This window comes from Schistocerca cancellata, chromosome 4 (assembly GCF_023864275.1).
Source record: "Schistocerca cancellata isolate TAMUIC-IGC-003103 chromosome 4, iqSchCanc2.1, whole genome shotgun sequence".
NCBI lineage: Eukaryota > Metazoa > Arthropoda > Insecta > Orthoptera > Acrididae > Schistocerca > Schistocerca cancellata.
In genome coordinates, this window is record NC_064629.1 from 240,969,012 (window position 1) to 240,987,562 (window position 18,551).

General features: G+C 42.4%; 1 protein-coding gene and 1 non-coding gene across 2 annotated transcripts in view; both read right to left on the reverse strand.

The window, feature by feature from the left end:
• LOC126184041 (inactive phospholipase C-like protein 2) overlaps positions 1-18,551 on the reverse strand; it is a 749,749-nt gene that overhangs the window by 714,604 nt on the left and 16,594 nt on the right. The window lies entirely within an intron of this gene.
• Trnat-ugu (transfer RNA threonine (anticodon UGU)) lies at positions 2,760-2,833 on the reverse strand. Its single transcript has one exon. It is a non-coding gene; the product is annotated as a tRNA-Thr (tRNA).

Genomic DNA, 18,551 nt, shown 5'->3' on the forward strand with positions numbered 1-18,551 from the left:
CCTGCAGAGTCTTCCACTGGAGTTTATTTATCATCTCCGTAACGCTTTCGCGATTACTAAATGATCCTGTTACGAAGCGCGCTGCTCGCCGTTGTATCTTCTCTATCTCTTCTATCAACCCTATCTGGTACGGATCCCACACTGGCGAGCAATATTCAAGTAGTGGTCGAACAAGTGTACTGTAACCTACTTCCTTTGTTTTCAGATTGTATTTCCTTAGGATTCTTCCAATGAATCTCAGTCTGGCATCTGCTTTACCGACGATCAACTTTATATGATCATTCCATTTTAAATCACTCCTAATGCGTACTCCCAGATAATTTATGGAATTAACTGCTTCCAGTTGCTGACCTGCTATATTGTAGCTAAATGATAATGGATCCTTCTTTCTATGTATTCGCAGCACATTACACTTGTCTACACTGAGATTCAATTGCCATTCCCTGCACCATGCGTCAATTCGCTGCAGATCATCCTGCATTTCAGTACAATTTTCCATTGTTACAACCTCTCGATATACCACAGCATCATCCGCAAAACGCCTCAGTGAACTTCCGATGTCATCCACAAGGTCATTTATGTATATTGTGAATAGCAACGGTCCTACGACACTCCCCTGCGGCACACCTGAAAACACTCTTACTTCGGAAGACTTCTCTCCAATGAGAATGACATGCTGCGTTCTGTTATCTAGGAACTCTTCAATCCAATCACACAATTGGTCTGATAGTCTCCAGAAAAGTCATTATACTCGAACATAATACGTGTTCCAAAATTCTACATCTGATCGACGTTAGAGACATAGGTCTATAGTTCTGCACATCTGTTCGACGTCCCTTCTTGAAAACGGGTATGACCTATGCCCTTTTCCAATTCTTTGGAACGCTACGCTCTTCTAGAGACCTACTGTACACCGCTGCAGGAAGGGGGGCAAGTTCCTTCGCGTACTCTGTGTAAAATCGAACTGGTATCCCATCAAGTCCACCGGCCTTTCCTCTTCTGAGCGATTTTAATTGTTTCTCTATCCCTCTGTCGTCTGTTTCGATATTTACCATTTTGTCATCTGTGCGACAATCTAGAGAAGGAACTACAGTGCAGACTTCCTCTGTGAAACAGCTTTGGAAAAAAGACATTTAGTATTTCAGTCTTTAGTCTGTCATCCTCTGTTTCAGTACTATTTTGGTCACAGAGTGTCTGGACATTTTGTTTTGATCCACCTACCGCTTTGACATAAGACCAAAATTTCCTAGGATTTTCTGCCAAGTCAGTACATAGGACTTTACTTTCGAATTCATTGAACGCCTCTCGCATAGCCCTCCTCACACTACATTTCGCTTCGCGTAATTTTTGTTTGTCTGCAAGGCTTTGGCTTTGTTTATGTGTGCTGTGAAGTTCCCTTTGCTTCCGCAGCAGTTTTCTAACGCGGTTGTTGTACCATGATGGCTGTTTTCCATCTCTTACGATCTTGTTTGGCACGTACTCAGCTAACGCATATTGTACGATGGTTTTGAACTTTGTCCGCTGATCCTCAACACTATCTGTACTTGAGACAAAACTTTTGTGTTGAGCCGTCAGGTACTCTGAAATCTGCATTTTGTCACTTTTGCTAAACAAAAGCGTATATTTAAAGCGAACCTAATTTGCATCCTCATAGTGGCAATTACAGCGACTGGTGCGAAACTGGATTAGACATCATCTTTCAGATGTGGAAACATGCGTAGCAACTTTCGTTTATGTCGCTCATTTTATGCTGTTGTTGCGATTTTTTTCTGTCAGTGTATTGACTACGTTTTAAGTAAATAATACGAAACGTGTTCCTTGACAAAAACTTGCATTTTAGCAGTTGCATGCCAAGAGACACAATACTTACGCAGTAATTATTGATAACATAAAATGAATAATTTGGCCGCTATTCTTCCTGAAGTAACAGTTTGCTGAAAAGGTATGGCAACTTAAGACTTGTTTGTTAACAAGTGAATCACACTATGTTGATACAATAGGATTAAGAACAATGATGCTACAGCGACACGTACTATTGTGCGCTATATTGCGTCGTTTTTCAGATACACATTTCTTTCGCACGCAGTCTTCTCAGCAACTGCCATCGATACATAGGGCTACAGATTTTTTTTTCCCACTGAGCTTACGTCCCGTCTTTATTACGTACAACTCGCGCAGTTATAGAATACTTAATTACTAGAAAAGGGAACCATACTCGCCATACTGCATACTTCACATCAAAGATAGGATAATTAGCACCGTTTTATTTTAGCATTACTCTTGCAGACATAGGATAACAGTCATACAGACAAACATGCATACCATGCAAGTGAAGAGGTAATGTGGTAGAAGGATAACGCATTACAAATGGTTACATTTTGCGGAAACAACTGCAAGGTGCAATATATAGATCAATTTCACAGTCCCGTAAAATACATGTTCGACTTGCTATACATTATAACATTCCAAGCAATCGTCAGGTCACTTCTTTCTCCTTTTTATTTTTCTGTTCATGCAGCACATACGATAACAGCTGATGGAGGAGGTGTTGATGTTAGTTGGATTTAATACAGACACTGAAAAGGTGTTATTACGTACTTAGTTAGATAGCGATACAGAGTGTGTATATCACTGCAAAATCATAATGTTTGTTGAACTGTGCGATGCATTGGCTTGAATAATAATGTTTAACAATGAAATGAACGCCCTTAGCTGCTTACAGGCGTTGACATACGTCAACGGGGACAGATGAAAATGTGTGCCCCGACCGGGACTCGAACCCGGGATCTCCTGCTTACATGGCAGACGCTCTATCCATCTGAGCCACCGAGGACACAGAGGAGAGCGCGACTGCAGGGATTTATCTCTGGCACGCCTCCCGCGAAACTCACATTCTCAACGTATTGTCCCATACTACATTCGTAATGCCTCCGCCCATTACACTCATTACTCGCGGCGCGTTGCCGATTCCCGTAAGAGTTCGGGCACTGTTTGTGCATTCGCACAGAAGAAGAAGATGGTCAAGTGGCCTGTGAGCCTCAACTACATATATACTAAGATGGTATCTGTTACCATCTTAGTACATAAAAAAAAATTGGTTCAAATGGCTCTGAGCACTATGCGACTTAACATCTGAGGTCATCAGTCCCCTAGAACTTAGAACTAGTTAAACCTAACTAACCTAAGGACATCACATACATCCATGCCCGTGGCAGAATTCGAACCTGCGACCGTAGCAGTCGCGTGGTTCCCGACTGAAGCGCCTAGAACCGCTTGGCCACCGCGGCCGGCTTAATACATATATAATAATGTTTACTCGATATTGCTTTTTCATGGTCTGGAGTATCCATTTCGAAAACAAGTTGTAAATTGCTCCCAGTCATGTTCTGATTTTTTCTAAAGAAAATCGGAGGCTGTGCCGTTAACAATCTTATAAGCGTTTTATGGTAGACGTGTCGACTTATGTCGAAATTAAAGATGTATTGATGGTTAGGAGCGATGAGGCCCAAATACAAGGAAAGGTACTAATGCAACCAAAGATAATGGTAGCAATTAGGGGTATACAGCTTAGTTAACAGATATAGAAAGAAATGAATCGAACTAAAGTTCCGATATTTAGATATTAAATAGCGGTCTTCGTTTTCACAATTAGGGGACAACAGATGGAATGAGTTTCATCACAGTCAAAATGTAAATAAACGAGGAGTTTATTTCTCTTTCGAAGGCCGTCATTTGAATAAGCGTCAAACGGTCCCGTAGAGTGTCATAGGGCACATCATCTTTATCAATTTCAAAGTTATTGCAACGCTTACCCTAACCGAAGAAAACGTTTGTCGAAGAGTTATTTACGACGTCAACGACACAGAAGACAATTATGAAGAAATCATTAGAATGGAGAATGGAAAATTAAAAAAAATTGTCGTGTGACTTGAGCGTCCCGTCGGGTAGACCGTTCTCCGGGTGCAAGTCTTTCGAGTTCACGCCACTTCTGCGACTGCCGGCCGGAGTGGTCGTGCGGTTCTAGGCGCTACAGTCTGGAACCGAGAGACCGCTACGGTCGCAGGTTGGAATCCTGCCTTGGGCATGGATGTGTGTGATGTCCTTACGTTAGTTAGGTTTAATTAGTTCTAAGTTCTAGGCGACTGATGACCTCAGAAGTTAAGTCGCATAGTGCTCAGAGCCATTTGAACCATTTTGAACTTCGGCGACTTGATCGTAGTTGGGGATGAAATGATGATGATGAGGACAACACAACACCCAGTCCCTGAGCAGAGAAAATCTCCGACCCAGCCAGGAATCGAACCCGGACCCTTAGGATTGACATTCTGTCGCGCTGACCACTCAGCTACCGGGGTCGGACAGAATGGAAAATGAAAGAACGGAAAGTGAAAGAAGCAGTTCAAGAGAGAAGTAATCAAAGATAAGTGGTTAACAAAATGGTGAGGAAAGTTTGTTGTGGAATTAGAAATGCACGTGTGGATCGTTCAGTGGTGTGTAGCGCGTGAGTTAATGAGAAACATGTGTCGTGTGGCCATATTAAAACAAATTTCATGCTTTGTGTGAAAATAATAAGAGATCGTGTTAGCAATTTTTACGTGCTGTACAACGTCCGTTGTCATGCAGAAGGGAAGACACAAGTAATGGTGAAGTTGGTGGAAATCGTACTCCAGCGGAACTCGCGCATCAAAGTCGCACTGAATATATCCTAAAAGGCAGAGAATGGACGCGCGGTACGGTAAGGCATACCAAAAGCGGCATCGCGGTCGGCTGCACGTGAACATGCCAAACAAGCAGGATCATAGCAGACACTGAGACACTGAGCAGGCTGCAACTTAACCTGATCCCGCTTTGTCCTTGTATCCCCAAAATTCCTCTGCGACGCAGTTCACCATGCCCATGACGTCACAGAATGCAAGGACTCCGCAGGCTGTTCGGAAGAACATACAAACCTTCAGTCAGATCCTCTGGGCTGGACACACACAAGCAAAAATAAATGGCTAACTTTAAAAATCCTCAAGTCATTCCTCTCAAGGAACCATCTTCAAATATTCCGAAGTAGAATTGGCGGTCTTGTCAACTCGTCCAGCCGTTGGTTACAGTTAGCCAAATAATACAACAGTTATACTATGCAGGGTGATTTTGCTAAATGATGGAACGGCAGGGGGAGGGGGGGGGGACTACAAGAAACCATCCCTGGGAGGATAGGGGGCAAAAAGGGTCATATGGACATACGATCTTAAATGCATTACATGGGATGAACACCTTCTTGAAGGTGAAGATAAAAGATCTTTCGACAGTGACCCAGGTATTATCACGATGTATGTGGTCCGCCAGCGTTGGGTAAGCCAGACGAACGTGTGGGACTTTCTCCACAACTGCCACTATCCGTATCACTTACAAAGCGTGCATATCCTATTACCAACAGGCTTGACTCTGCAGCCACGGTTTTGTTGCTGGTTCGTCGCACATGTCAACGCGGTGCTGGGATTTCTGTCATCCAGCCTATTCACGAATGAAGCTACATTTACGTGGGGCGGTTTCATCAACCTTCACAATATCCACTTCTGGGCTACGAAGATTCCTCAAGGTATGGTGGCAGCGAGCTGGCAGTATCGGTTCAGCCACAGTGCGTGCGCAGGGATTATTAGCGATCGCTTCGTGGGACCAGTCATCCATCCACAACGCCTCACAATAGAGGCATATCTACACTACCCGCGGGTGAGCTGTGCCTTTCGTGGTACGAAGGATAATGTGGCTGCTGCATGATGGTGCTTCAGTTCATTTGCCTCTTGTGTACGGAGCTGAAACACTGGTACAGACAGAACATTCCCACAAGCTTGGTGTGTTCTCATCTGTGCTTTCAATCACTAAAACCTACACTGTCAAAGATCTTGTATTTCCACCTTAAAGTGAGTGTACCTCCGTTGCAACGCATTTCCGGCCATTTGTACGCATAATTGTTTTGCTTCTTATCCTCTCAGGATTGGCTTCCTGCCGTTAGACCCCATGTAGAAAAAACATACTGTTTAGAGGCACGTAAATATAAGAAAAGGAATGAAAAGTTTGCATCAATTTTGAAATGTAATTCAGTTTCAGAGATACAACTGGAGATGATTATGTTTGAAGTAACAGTAAAAATTCCGTTAACAAGACGAAGGCTTATATCCAGAAACTTAGAACCCCGGTACAGAATTTTAAAAAGAGATCAGAGATTCATGTACAGAAAACGAAGAGCAGGCGGTCGTTAAAGTAGTACAAAACTCTTGTCGTGGAGTGAACTTGAGTCACACGGTAATGTGGCACAAGAAGTCTACAGCACTTCACCGAATGCTCTGTGCTGTGTATGACGTCGCGCTGTATCTTCGAGGGTCACAACTGCGTGCTCAGAGCACTACAGTGAGACTCGTACCGGGTGGTTATAATTAAAATACAACTACTCACGCAGGTCCAGTGTGGCCTTTAATTATCGTACGGCAGCGAAACTTGGTATATATGCTAATATGTTAATGCAGAACCGATGTACGCTGGGAAAAAATTAGTTCCAATTTTCGTCACCAACTCTTGCACTGTACAGCATCTCTTCAACGTCTCAGGTGCACATATTGAACTAACTGTGTAAGCGGCGGTTAATAATAAAATCAATATTATACCTTTCTCACTAGTTTGACCTTTTCTGCCCACGTCTCGTTCATTACATAGGGAAATATTTCTGTACTTCTTTCTTGCAGTCACAGGGCCACATTTGCACGTAGTGGCCAAAATTGGAACTAATTTTTTTTCAGCATAATTTTATTCATCATTAACGCATTTGAAAGTCTACCAAATTTCGCTACTATACGATAATACCGACCACACTGGGCCTCTGTGAATAACTGCACATTAATTATAACCACCTGGTACGTTATTTTCTGTTAGAACGATTGCCATAAAGAACTGAGTAAATTCGAACAGAGCAAAATTATAGCCGCTTACAAGTTCGTGCAGCGCTGCCTGCTTAGAAGTCTCTTTTAGCCGTAGAATTGCGAATAATGTCTACGCTTGATACATCACTCTGCTACTGCGTGTTACATGGGACAAAATGCAAAACTATTTTCATATATTCATTCATGATATCTAATTCACTGATACACGAATGTTCTCAAAAGCAACCGCAACCTACACTAATATGAGTGATTTCAAACAGAACTGGAAGGGAAGACAGTCTGTACCAGTGCACTACACAGTCCTGAACCGCCCCGAGGAAGTAGTTTCGAAGAAAAAGAGGGTAAAATATAGCAACTTGTTGCAAAGACCACGTCACTATTTCAGTTTTACCGTGTTTACAACAGATGCCATGTCTTTTTGAGATTAGAAGCACAGATTATCAAAACACGAATTAACTTGATACTGTTTGAAACTAAATATGCAGTGATTTAAAACTGTATGAGTCACAAATGACACTGGTGGAAATTAAAAAAACAAAATAAGAACTCTGCATACTCAGACGGGCCACTGAACCCTCGGTGACATGGTGCTGGAAATTGTGATGTTTGCTTACAGCGGAATAGTCACATTTGTCATGTCGAAACCTGTACTGCTTTTTTGTCACTAGCAGTTGACGTCCGTTAAAATGTACATGCTAAATTCAAACTGCCGAAATGATCTGGAAGCTGCTGAAAAACAGTTGCGCAATATGATATTTTTCGCATGGTTTCCGCGCTTGAAATTGTGAGGTGCACATATCTGAATTCTCGCGCTACACGATGCGACGTTCTCTTGTCACCCCAGCTGTTGACTAGCGAGACACGCACTGAATCGCTTATCGTAATATAATTAAACATCCGCAGAGAAATGCAAGTCATATTTTATTCATAAAAGTACCTTTCAAATAGGTACGAAAAATACACAAATAAATACAATTTTTCCAGCACGTCAACATTAACATTATTTTTTGTAACTATTACAAAAAAGTTAAATACTGCTGCAATTTTCCAAATTCATATTTTTATGCCGCACGAACATACAACTAAGGATGAAATTTCACATTTTTGAGAGACACAAACAGACGTTGTTGTTAGACAGAGCCTGGCCAGAGTTATAAATGAATCCGGCCAGATTTCGGTATATTCTGAGGATTGCCACGAATATTTAATCAAATTATGAGGCCGAGCAGGGGAAAACTGATAGTGAGCTAATGAAATAGTTATTTTGGCGGACTTGAAACTGCAATGCTCTCTCCATAACAATTTCCTCTTCTAATTTCCTTTAAATGCCCTTCCTCTGACGGAAAAAAGTCTTTAACGATCAGTACGTTCGCCGTACCAAGTTTAATTTGAAGCACCTTTACTCCCTTGCCAGTGTGAGTTATGGATGTGGGAATCAACGATTCAGAACTTTTATGATCTGACCATGAATCGAGAGTTGTTCCCACAAAACGGAAGAGGAGCGTGAAAGGTATAATCTTTTCATTTCACATTTTCCAGACTTCGATAAGTCTGCTACAATATCGTCTGTACATAACATTAAATTTTGGCGCATGATTCAAAATTTCCGATCTATTCTTGAAGACAAACATATTGCGCCGATAACAATGAACCGTCTAGATTGGTTACAAGCATTATTGTTTATGAATGTGTGAGTGCAGACGTAGAGCATGGTCGCCTATGTATATTTTTCCCCTGAGATTGAAGGCGTCCCTTTAGTTCGCATTTCCTTTTCAAAACTGGACTGAAATGTATTGTTTATTCATTTATTTACCTATTGTATGACACATTGTAGCAGTACATACACAAATATAGATACAATAATAAACAAGAATACAAATGTAAAAACAAATAATAGAACATAAAGGACATAAGCATCACATAACAAATACACAGAATTAAGATATTTAGAATGCAGAACTAATTGTTAAGTATACATCGTTGTCCAGATGTTGTATTCACTTCGTAGTATGAGGTTTTTCAAAGTCCTCGGCTAATCTATCATATTTTCTATTAGGCCACAATCTTGTGGTGTGGTCTAGAATCTTCTTAGGAGCTCCAATGTGCGTTGTCCACAAGTCCTAATCTATAAAGCACGGCCTTGAATCTTGTGTGGCCGTTTCGGATACGATTTTGAGTCTAATACAATCTTTTCTTGGGAAGTTGAACCCATGCAGTGCTTTGAGGAATCATTTATGTGATAAGGCTTACTAACTGAGTTCTCACGTTCCTTTTTCCACGTATATATGAGATTAAGGGTGTTCTGTTCTCACAGATAGCTGTTGTTCCACTTGGCTTCAGAGATTTCAAGCGTGTATCTGGTAAATTCATTAGTATATCTTGAATAGGTAAACTTTTTGCGTGGTCTATCACCAGTATCCTTTTTCCATTCTTGAATACCTGCTTCTGTCGTCTTTGTTTCGTTGTAGCTATGTTACTGACTGTGGAGAGCCAGAGCGTCGCAGCGGACCTGTTTGTGCCGATGATTATACGCACGGTTTTCTGGAGCTGCACGAATGCCTTGTTGGTATTAGTGACTTCCTTTTCAGACCGTAGTACAGTATTATCAGTGGCGAAGACTACTGAGGATGCTGCCGTTCGCAGTGTAGAAGTATCTGCATCCCAAAAACCACCAGCCTATTTTCTAACAACATTATTCCGTGTTCTTGGCTTCTAACCTACATTTTAAAGATTTTCTTTGAGTGTTCTTCGCTCCTGAGCAATATTTTCAAGATTTTCCTTATAGTTTAAGGTTCTATCCAGCGTAATGTCCGAACATTTAGTGCGGAAGTTGTGTTGCACTCTGTGTTGATTAAATAACACCTTCAGCTGTTTATTGGTGACCTTATCGTTGATACAAAAAGTTCAAACTTCAGTTAGGGTCCTTGGCCCTTCAAGATATTTACTTTGCACCGCTATGGCCAGGTCAACAGTGCATCGATATTTTTGCGACACCTAGACCACCTCCAAGCTGGTGCATCCCCGGAAATGTTCTCCAAGGAAAGAACGACAACATGTCTTCACAAACGACGACCGTGCTGATTCAACGATTTCTGCCATTCTATATCAGCAGCAGCAGCAAAAAATAAAATATGTATTGTAAGTACGAGGTTCACTAAAATTAGCGATATTAGGCTCCGAGTTGGTAATAAAATCATCGGTCTGTTCAGTTTGAACTACTTCATTTCCCGACCTGATTTTCGGTAGAAAGTTCACTACTTTTCATGACACATTTTTTGTGAGTTCTCGCAAGCTATTAATCCAGTTATGAGAAGCTATAAATTCTTTTGCATCTATACTGTTAGCACTACTTAACGTCTTATCGCGCAAGAGGGTATCGCTGAAATTAAATGTCTATTGTCAGCCTTTAGAAAAAAGTTCAAAAAGACGTGCGTTTAACGTCATCATTATATCCAAATTTTGAACAAGACTCACGTGTTGACGTTTCTTAGCACTTTCGTTTACCCAAAACACCATCGCTGCCAGTTTTTCTCTTAAGCTAATTTTAATTCCTGGCCCTTCTTTCAGAGGCACTACTAACTGAAAATTCATCATCGTTATAGCGTTCTTCAGATCTTCCCTCGTTCACACCCTGCAATATTAAATGTTTCAGTCGATTCTAACCATATGTTAGCAGCAGTGGACAGTGGTAGTCAAACAGCTGACACGCAGAGAACGCGTGAAATGGCGTCACCTGACGGACGCTATAAATTATCTGCATCTGTCTGAGGCCGAACTGAAGGGCACTCGCGGTAATCCATGCAAAGTGGGGCAGCCGTGCAACACACTGACTTACAGTATCGGTTAACTTCTACCACGGTGAGAGTATTTTCTCAGTTTGCTGCCACGAGGTATACTATATTGGTTGCAAACGTTGCTAATTTGGTTTTAGCACTTGAAGCTATGTGTGCAGTCCTGATAAGCGCCTCTTGGGCATCTAACCACCTAGTAGTTTCCCCATTCGCTTAGGGCTCGCCTTGTTGCACAGCCTAATAGCTGTCAGAAAACAGGCTGCCTGTGCGATCAGAACGCGCTGCTGCCCATCGCATTAGGCCGTGGTCAGAGTACAGACAGAACGCAACGATCCCTGCCCATCGCATTAGGCCGTGGTCAGAGTACAGACAGAACGCAACGATCCCTGCCCATCGCATTAGGCCGTGGTCAGAGTACAGACAGAACGCAACGATCCAGTTGCACAAAGGCGTGAGTTGCGAGTCAGTTAGCTGCTATGGAGTTTCGATAATGACAAACTACTTACTCAAAGCGAGTGGTTGTATCACATAGGCATCTTTGCAAAGAACTGTGGTCGTGTGAACACCGTACATTCTGATATATTTGTAAGTTTTATGAAAAATGCGTAGCTTTATACAAGCTGATTGAACTGAATATCTTTCCTAACTGCAGGTGTGCATCGTAAATCATCTAGTCAATACATACGAAGGGAAAATAGATAGAAATTCAAGAATTTTATTGATGATTGTTCTCCTCGCTCCTTCTGAATTATTGCCTCCAAGCTCATGCAAGCGTTCTTTATATACAGGGTGTTTCACTAACTATGTTTGCCTCTGTAAGTTACGAAATAATAGGCGACGGAAATATTTATTGCGGTAGGTCACCATAAGAAACGTTACACTGTCTGCGGAGCTATGACCATAGTTTAATGTGTTATTATCCAAAGAGCTACAACAAAAAGATACAATTTTTAAACGGAACAATAGTAGTTTCTATCAATAACGCCAGCTGTGTATACATCAATTTAAATTACATTCCTATCACTTTTAGTTTGGGAGCTACAAACCTTCAAAGTTTCAGGGGCAGATACCACACGCTGTATATAATACATGGCTGTGTGGTAGGTGATGGATGTTCTGGCCGTGGGACGTTTATTTAAATGAGATGTTCAGATGTGTGTCCATTCCCTGAATGTCCAATGCAATGCGCCTTCTAAAGGATCAGCGGACGAGGTGTAACATCGCCGGTGTCACGGAGCAACACGCGTCCTCGATTCGCCGTTTTAGATCATCTGCGGATGTGGGCTCAGTGACATAAACACGATCCTTAAGATATTCCCACAAAAAGAAATCTAATGGTGTTAAATCGGGCGACCTTTGCGGGCCATGGATGAGGACCATGGTACCCCAACCACCCTCCTGCAAACCTGTTGTTTAGTTTATCCACAACAGCACGCGCATAATGGGCTCGGTGACCATCGTGCTGCATCCACATATGGACTCTCGTGTGTAGAGTCAAGGAGACCACCCAAACTGTCGACTATAAACGCGCTATAGGAATCAGCTGTCAGTGTACCTGAGTAGTAGTGTGGACCGATGATTTCATCCCCAAGGATCCCACACCATACATTAATAGACCACCTACGTTGACGGTCGACAGGTCGTAGCCACCGAGGATTGTCTGCGGCCCAGTAGTGCACGTTATGGAGATTCACTGTATCATAATTTGTGAATGTGGACTCATCAGAGAACATAACACCTTGTGAAGATTCCAGCGTGAAATTACGCATGGCCCATTCACAGAATGTAACTCTCGCACGGAAATCGTTCCCATGCAGCTCCTGGGTCAGTGACAGGCGGTACGGGTGAAACCTGTGGCCGTGTACTATACGCCGCACAGATATGAGACTGACACCAGCGACTGCAGCAACGGCTCGTAAGCTGACATGAGGATCGTGGTGTACTGCAGCTAAAACAAACACCTCCGTCTCCTCACTTCTTGCAGTTCTTTGTATGTTACTGCGGTGCATTACCAAGCTGCCTGTTCCCCGAAGTCGTTGTTCGGCACGTAAGAACGTAATGGCTGCCGGAGCTCTTCGCCTAGGATATCTCACGGCGTACGCCATGGCTGCTTTAGTGGTATCGTGTCGGCACTCGCCGAGCATCAGCAACATGTCAACGTACTCATTGTTAATGTATGCCATCTTCATCCGATGTCAGTAACTGTGGTATATTGAGCCCCGTTTGTTTGCGTGGCTCGAACTGTCGGCTATACGGCCGTGTGCGACTACAGTCGGCAGTCTAACAGCGCATCGAGGAAGCTTCTTGCTCCGTGACACCAGCAACGTTACAACTCGGCCGCACCACATTTAGAAGGCGCATTGCATTATGCGCAGCGTGTGTGGTATCTGCCCCTGAAACTTTGAAGGATTGTAGCTCCCAAACTAAAAGTGATAGGAATGGAATTTAAATTGATGTATACACAGCCGGTGTTACTGATTCCAGTGCATGATAGAAACTACTATTGTTCCATTTGAAAAATTGTATCTTTTTGCTGAAACTCTTTGGATAATAACACAATAAGCTATGTTCATTGCACCGCAGACAGTGTAACTTTTCTTATGGTGACCTACTGCAATAAATATTCCCGTCGCCTATTACTTAGTAACTAATAGAGGCAAACACATTTAGTGAAACGCCCTGTATACAGGGTGTTACAAAAAGGTACGGCCAAATTTTCAGGAAACATTCCTCACACACAAATAAAGAAAAGATGTTATGTGGACACGTGTCCGGAAACGCTTAATTTCCATGTTAGAGCTCATTTTAGTTTCGTCAGTATGTACTGTACTTCCTCGATTCACCGCCAGTTGGCCCAATTGAAGGAAGGTAATGTTGACGTCGGTGCTTGTGTTGACATGCGACTCATTACTCTACAGTACTAGCATCAAGCACATCAGTATGTAGCATCAACAGGTTAGTGTTCATCACGAACGTGGGTTTGCAGTCAGTGCAATGTTTACAAATGCGGAGTTGGCAGATGCCCATTTGATGTACAGTATGGATTAGCACGGGGCAATAGCCGTGGCGCGGTACGAGACAGATTTCCAGAACGAAGGTGTCCCGACAGGAAGACGTTCGAAGCAATTGATCGGCGTCTTAGGGAGCACGGAACATTCCAGCCTGTGACTCGCGACTGGGGAAGACCTAGAACGACGAGGGCACCTGCAATGGACGAGGCAATTCTTCGTGCAGTTGACGATAACCCTAATGTCAGCGTCAGAGAAGTTGCTGCTGTACAAGGTAACGTTGACCACGTCACTGTATGGAGAGTGCTACGGGAGAACCAGTTGTTTCCGTACCATGTACAGCGTGTGCAGGCACTATCAGCAGCTGATGGGCCTCCACGGGTTCACTTCTGCGAATGGTTCATCCAACAATGTGTCAATCCTCATTTCAGTGCAAATGTTCTCTTTACGGATGACGCTTCATTCCAACGTGTTCAGATTGTAAATTTTCACAATCAACATGTGTGGGCTGACTAGAATCCGCAAGCAATTGTGCAATCACGTCATCAACACAGATTTTCTGTAAACGTTTGGGCAGGCATTATTGGTGATGCCTTGATTGGGCCCCATGTTCTTCCACCTACGCTCAATGGAGCACGTTATCATGATTTCATACGGGATACTCTACCTGTGCAGCTAGAACATGTGCCGTTACAAGAACGACACAACATGCGGTTCACGCACGGTGGCGCTCCTGCACATTTCAGTCGAAGTGTTCGTACGCTTCTCAACAACAGATTCGGTGACCGATGGATTGGTAGAGGCGGACCAATTCCATGGCCTCCACGCTCTCCTGACCTCAACCTTCTTGACTTTCATTTACGGGGGCATTTCAAAGCTCTTGTCTACGCAGCCCTGGTACCAAATGTAGAGACTCTTCGTGCTTGTATTGTGGACGGCTCTGATACAATACGCCATTCTCCAGGGCTGCATCAGCGCATCAGGGATTCCATGCGCCGGAGGGTGGCTGCATGTATCCTCGCTAACGGAGGACATTTTGAACATTTCCTGTAACAAAGTGTTTGAAGTCACGCTGGTACGTTCTGTTGCTGTGTGTTTCCATTCCATGATTAATGTGATTTGAAGAGAAGTAATAAAATGAGCTCTAACATGGAAAGTAAGCGTTTCCGGACACATGTCCACATAACATTTTTTTTTCTTTGTGTGTGAGGAATGTTTCCCGAAAGTTTGGCCGTATCTTTTTGTAACACCCTGTATATTATGCCTTACACGACAATATTCAGGTGGGTTATAGATCGTACAAGTATGTATTTATTGATACGGATGATTCAAAAGACATGTACCATAGGACAAATGAGGCGAACTAGAACTCCACCGACAAACTTTCAGAATTTCATTCCCTTGTTCAGTAGATGATATGTATTTCACAGTAGCGAAGATGAAGAAATGGTCATAGCTCGTAAGGTATCGATCTTAGAGCCCATGTCTACGGGATGTTTTTTCTTGTTTTGGGCCATACTACCATCTCTCAGTTTATGGAAAGCAAAGAGCCTCCAGTAGAAGAGATTTGCTTCACTCAATCGAAGATAAAGAAGTTCTTGAAGTATGCATTTTAGAGCAAATTTTTACGACTCTTTTGCTTCGAATGATCGTTCCTATCATATCACTGAATACTGACCAATCCTCCTGGGACTTCCTGTATACATAAAAATAATACCTACTTGATTCAGACTTGCGCCTATTTCCTTCCACATAGCCATCTTCACTAGATTTTTTGACTCCGTATGGGGTGCTGTTCCACGCAAAATCCCAAATCAACGAATGTTTTGGTTTATTTCGAAATTTCTCACACTTGCTCGCCGCGTTCTTTGTAGAAAATCAGAACTTGGCAACTAATCGCGGCGAGCAACAGGGTTTTCGTGGGACGCACAGGCGCTGTCACACTGGGGCCCTGCCACAGCGTGCAGCACAAGCTGCAGTTGTTGCCCATGAGGACTGGCCGCATTTGACCGGGCGTTAACGAAACGTAATCTTGGCCCTTACATCAGACAGCTTTTACATGTCCACTTGTGTCGATGTTAATGCGAAGTGGAAACGTCACGGCATCACTACACCCAATTATCGTTCAGGCAGACTTTTTCGAGAGTGGAACAGTAGAGAAGAAGCTTAAAGATGGTTCGATGAACCCTCTGCGAGGCAATCCACTGTGAACTGCACAGTAATCATGCAGATGTAGATGTAGCGGCCGCTGAACCCACTCGTCAGATTCCTTTGTGAAACATAAGCATGGATGTATAGACTGGACGTCCCACCTACATGCAATAGGGGTGGGAACTGAAAAATTCCAGGTCTGTCAGCAGAAGACTGCAGTCAGCTCAATACCTAATAAATATTTCCGTGAAGTGTTCGTTCAGGTCAATGTACTTGATCGATCTTTTCTCCTTTGAATCTATTTAACGACTGAAGTCCCATTTTGAAGATATGCACGTATGGCTATCACAACCTTTGTAATGGATTCAAAACGTTTTCTTCGGCAAATAAATATCTTTCATGAACGACATCATCTTAAAATCACATCTAAATCAATATTTAATTTATTAAACCCTAGACATGTTCGTGATAAATCCATTATCAACCGTCAAACCAGAATGAAGATAAGCCCAAGAAAACAGCTATTTATACATTAGAGCTGAGGCTGAAGACACAGCTCAAGTCCAAATCAACTGCCATAAACGTGCAGAATTAACACCTGTGAGTTTAGAGTCTGACTCAGAAGTAGCTGGTTCGAATAGTGGAGTGTAAGAAATTTTCCCCACCAGTGTTTGGCTGGTAAGGGGAGGAGAGACGCCTGCCGCTGCCCGCCAAGGTGTCACCTCACCCTCTCTGTGAACCACGTCCGTCGCTGCAATTCCGTCAGAAATGTGTTGTTATTGATCTCCCATGTTCCTCAAGACATTACTGTTCTCAAGCTGCGTAGATGTTCATTCAGAGAAGTTGTCTTTATTTTCAATCTCGTAATAAATAGCTGTTATTCAAAGTGTGTGTGTCACTTCAGTCTTCATATCTGGGATGCGATGGAGATTTGTATATTTTCCTAACTCCAGCTAACAATCTTTATGAAATGGCACAGCATATGTTTAGGTATGTCAACAAACTGCTCAGCATGACATTGTGAGGATGTTTTCTTCAGTGCCACAACGAATACAACAATGTATTCGTGCCTGTGATAGTCACACCTCATACTGATGGTGATTATAAGCACTACTTATTTAACGCATGAGATACGCCAGATGCTGCATTGTTTTCTGACGAAGGCTTCGCGTAGGTAAAATTTTTCATACTTTTAATCATCGCAGCACGTCTGTTCATTAAATGCACTTCAGCTTCTTCACTTTTTAAATTACAATTTGTGCTCTGTAGTAACTAGAAATTACTGCTGAGAATCCAGATTTATTTGAACTATGATATCCTAGAACTATGATTAAATGAGCGCGAGTGCGACTGAAGAGATACTGTAAATGTGGAGTTAGTAAATGGTGTACATCTATACGGACTTTCAGTATAAAAAAAGAAGTCCTCTCGAGTGGTACAGCTGCTACAGCCTTTAGAGGCAATGGAAACAAAGACTTTGGCACAGGGAAGAATTTGATTTGTTAAGGATAGGTTTCAACCCTTATCATCACCCTCTCACATCCGATGCTATGTTACATTAGATGACCATAGCTAATATGAAGTTCCTCTTTATCGCTTCACACTGACGGAACTGTCCTTATCACAGCAACATGTTAATACAGTCTCACACTCTCTTCAATTGCCAATGATAGGGATAGTGTCATTGATTACATTGACGAGAATATCATTACGTTTCCTTCATAAATGTAAGTCACAGATGGTAACTGTAACTAATGATTTTACCCTTCGTCACACTAATTAACACACAACAGTAAGCAAATGATGTGGATTCGACAAGTCAGTAGTGAGCAGTTAGTTTTAGGTAGTCGAAGTTGTTGTGTCACGAACTGCAAAGGATCGATGTCCCTAAATCAAGTGTTCAATACATTCTCTGCAAAGTTTTAAAGAATAGAAAAGTGTGTGCAAAGTTAGTCCCGTACACATTGACTACCAAAAAGAACAATGATGCGTGGACACATGTCGATACTTGACTGAAACGCAAACCGCGAACAATTTTTTCCTGAAAAAGATCATCACCGGTGACAAGGCTTGGTATTACCAGTACGAACCTACCACAAAACGACAAAGTGAAGAAATTCACGTAAAGGATCACCGCTTTGACGACATACTCAACATGCAAGGCAATTGACTGGCGAGTTGAACAACATCCCACACATTGACTTTTCTGATAGCATGGTCGTTCTGTGGGCTGTACTGAAGTGGAGTGGAGACCATGTAGAACACACGAATCGTTAAAACTACCGTCTTAACTTTTCTCTATTTTTTATTAATAGTGTCTCGAAACTTTCTTGACATACGTGTGTGTTGAGTCGTACTGCTGTCGAGAAGTTACAGAATAAAGTTTCAGTTTGAATTTAGATGAACGTTGATTACATAAATGCAACTCATTTATGCACGAAGCAGTATCTTGCTGCCTGGTATCTCCTTACAGAACCTTCCTGTAACTGCCTATAGTGATAAATCTCTAAAAGGATTATATTTCGTAAAACAAAAATAAATTTACGCGAAAGTTGGGTGCAATATTGTCATAGTAGTCTGCACAAAACTGTCGCACGAAAACAAGCAGGTCTTCAATTCGCTTGCACAAATTATACATACCAGAAACCTACCTGTTTAGGATTGAGACGATATTTAAT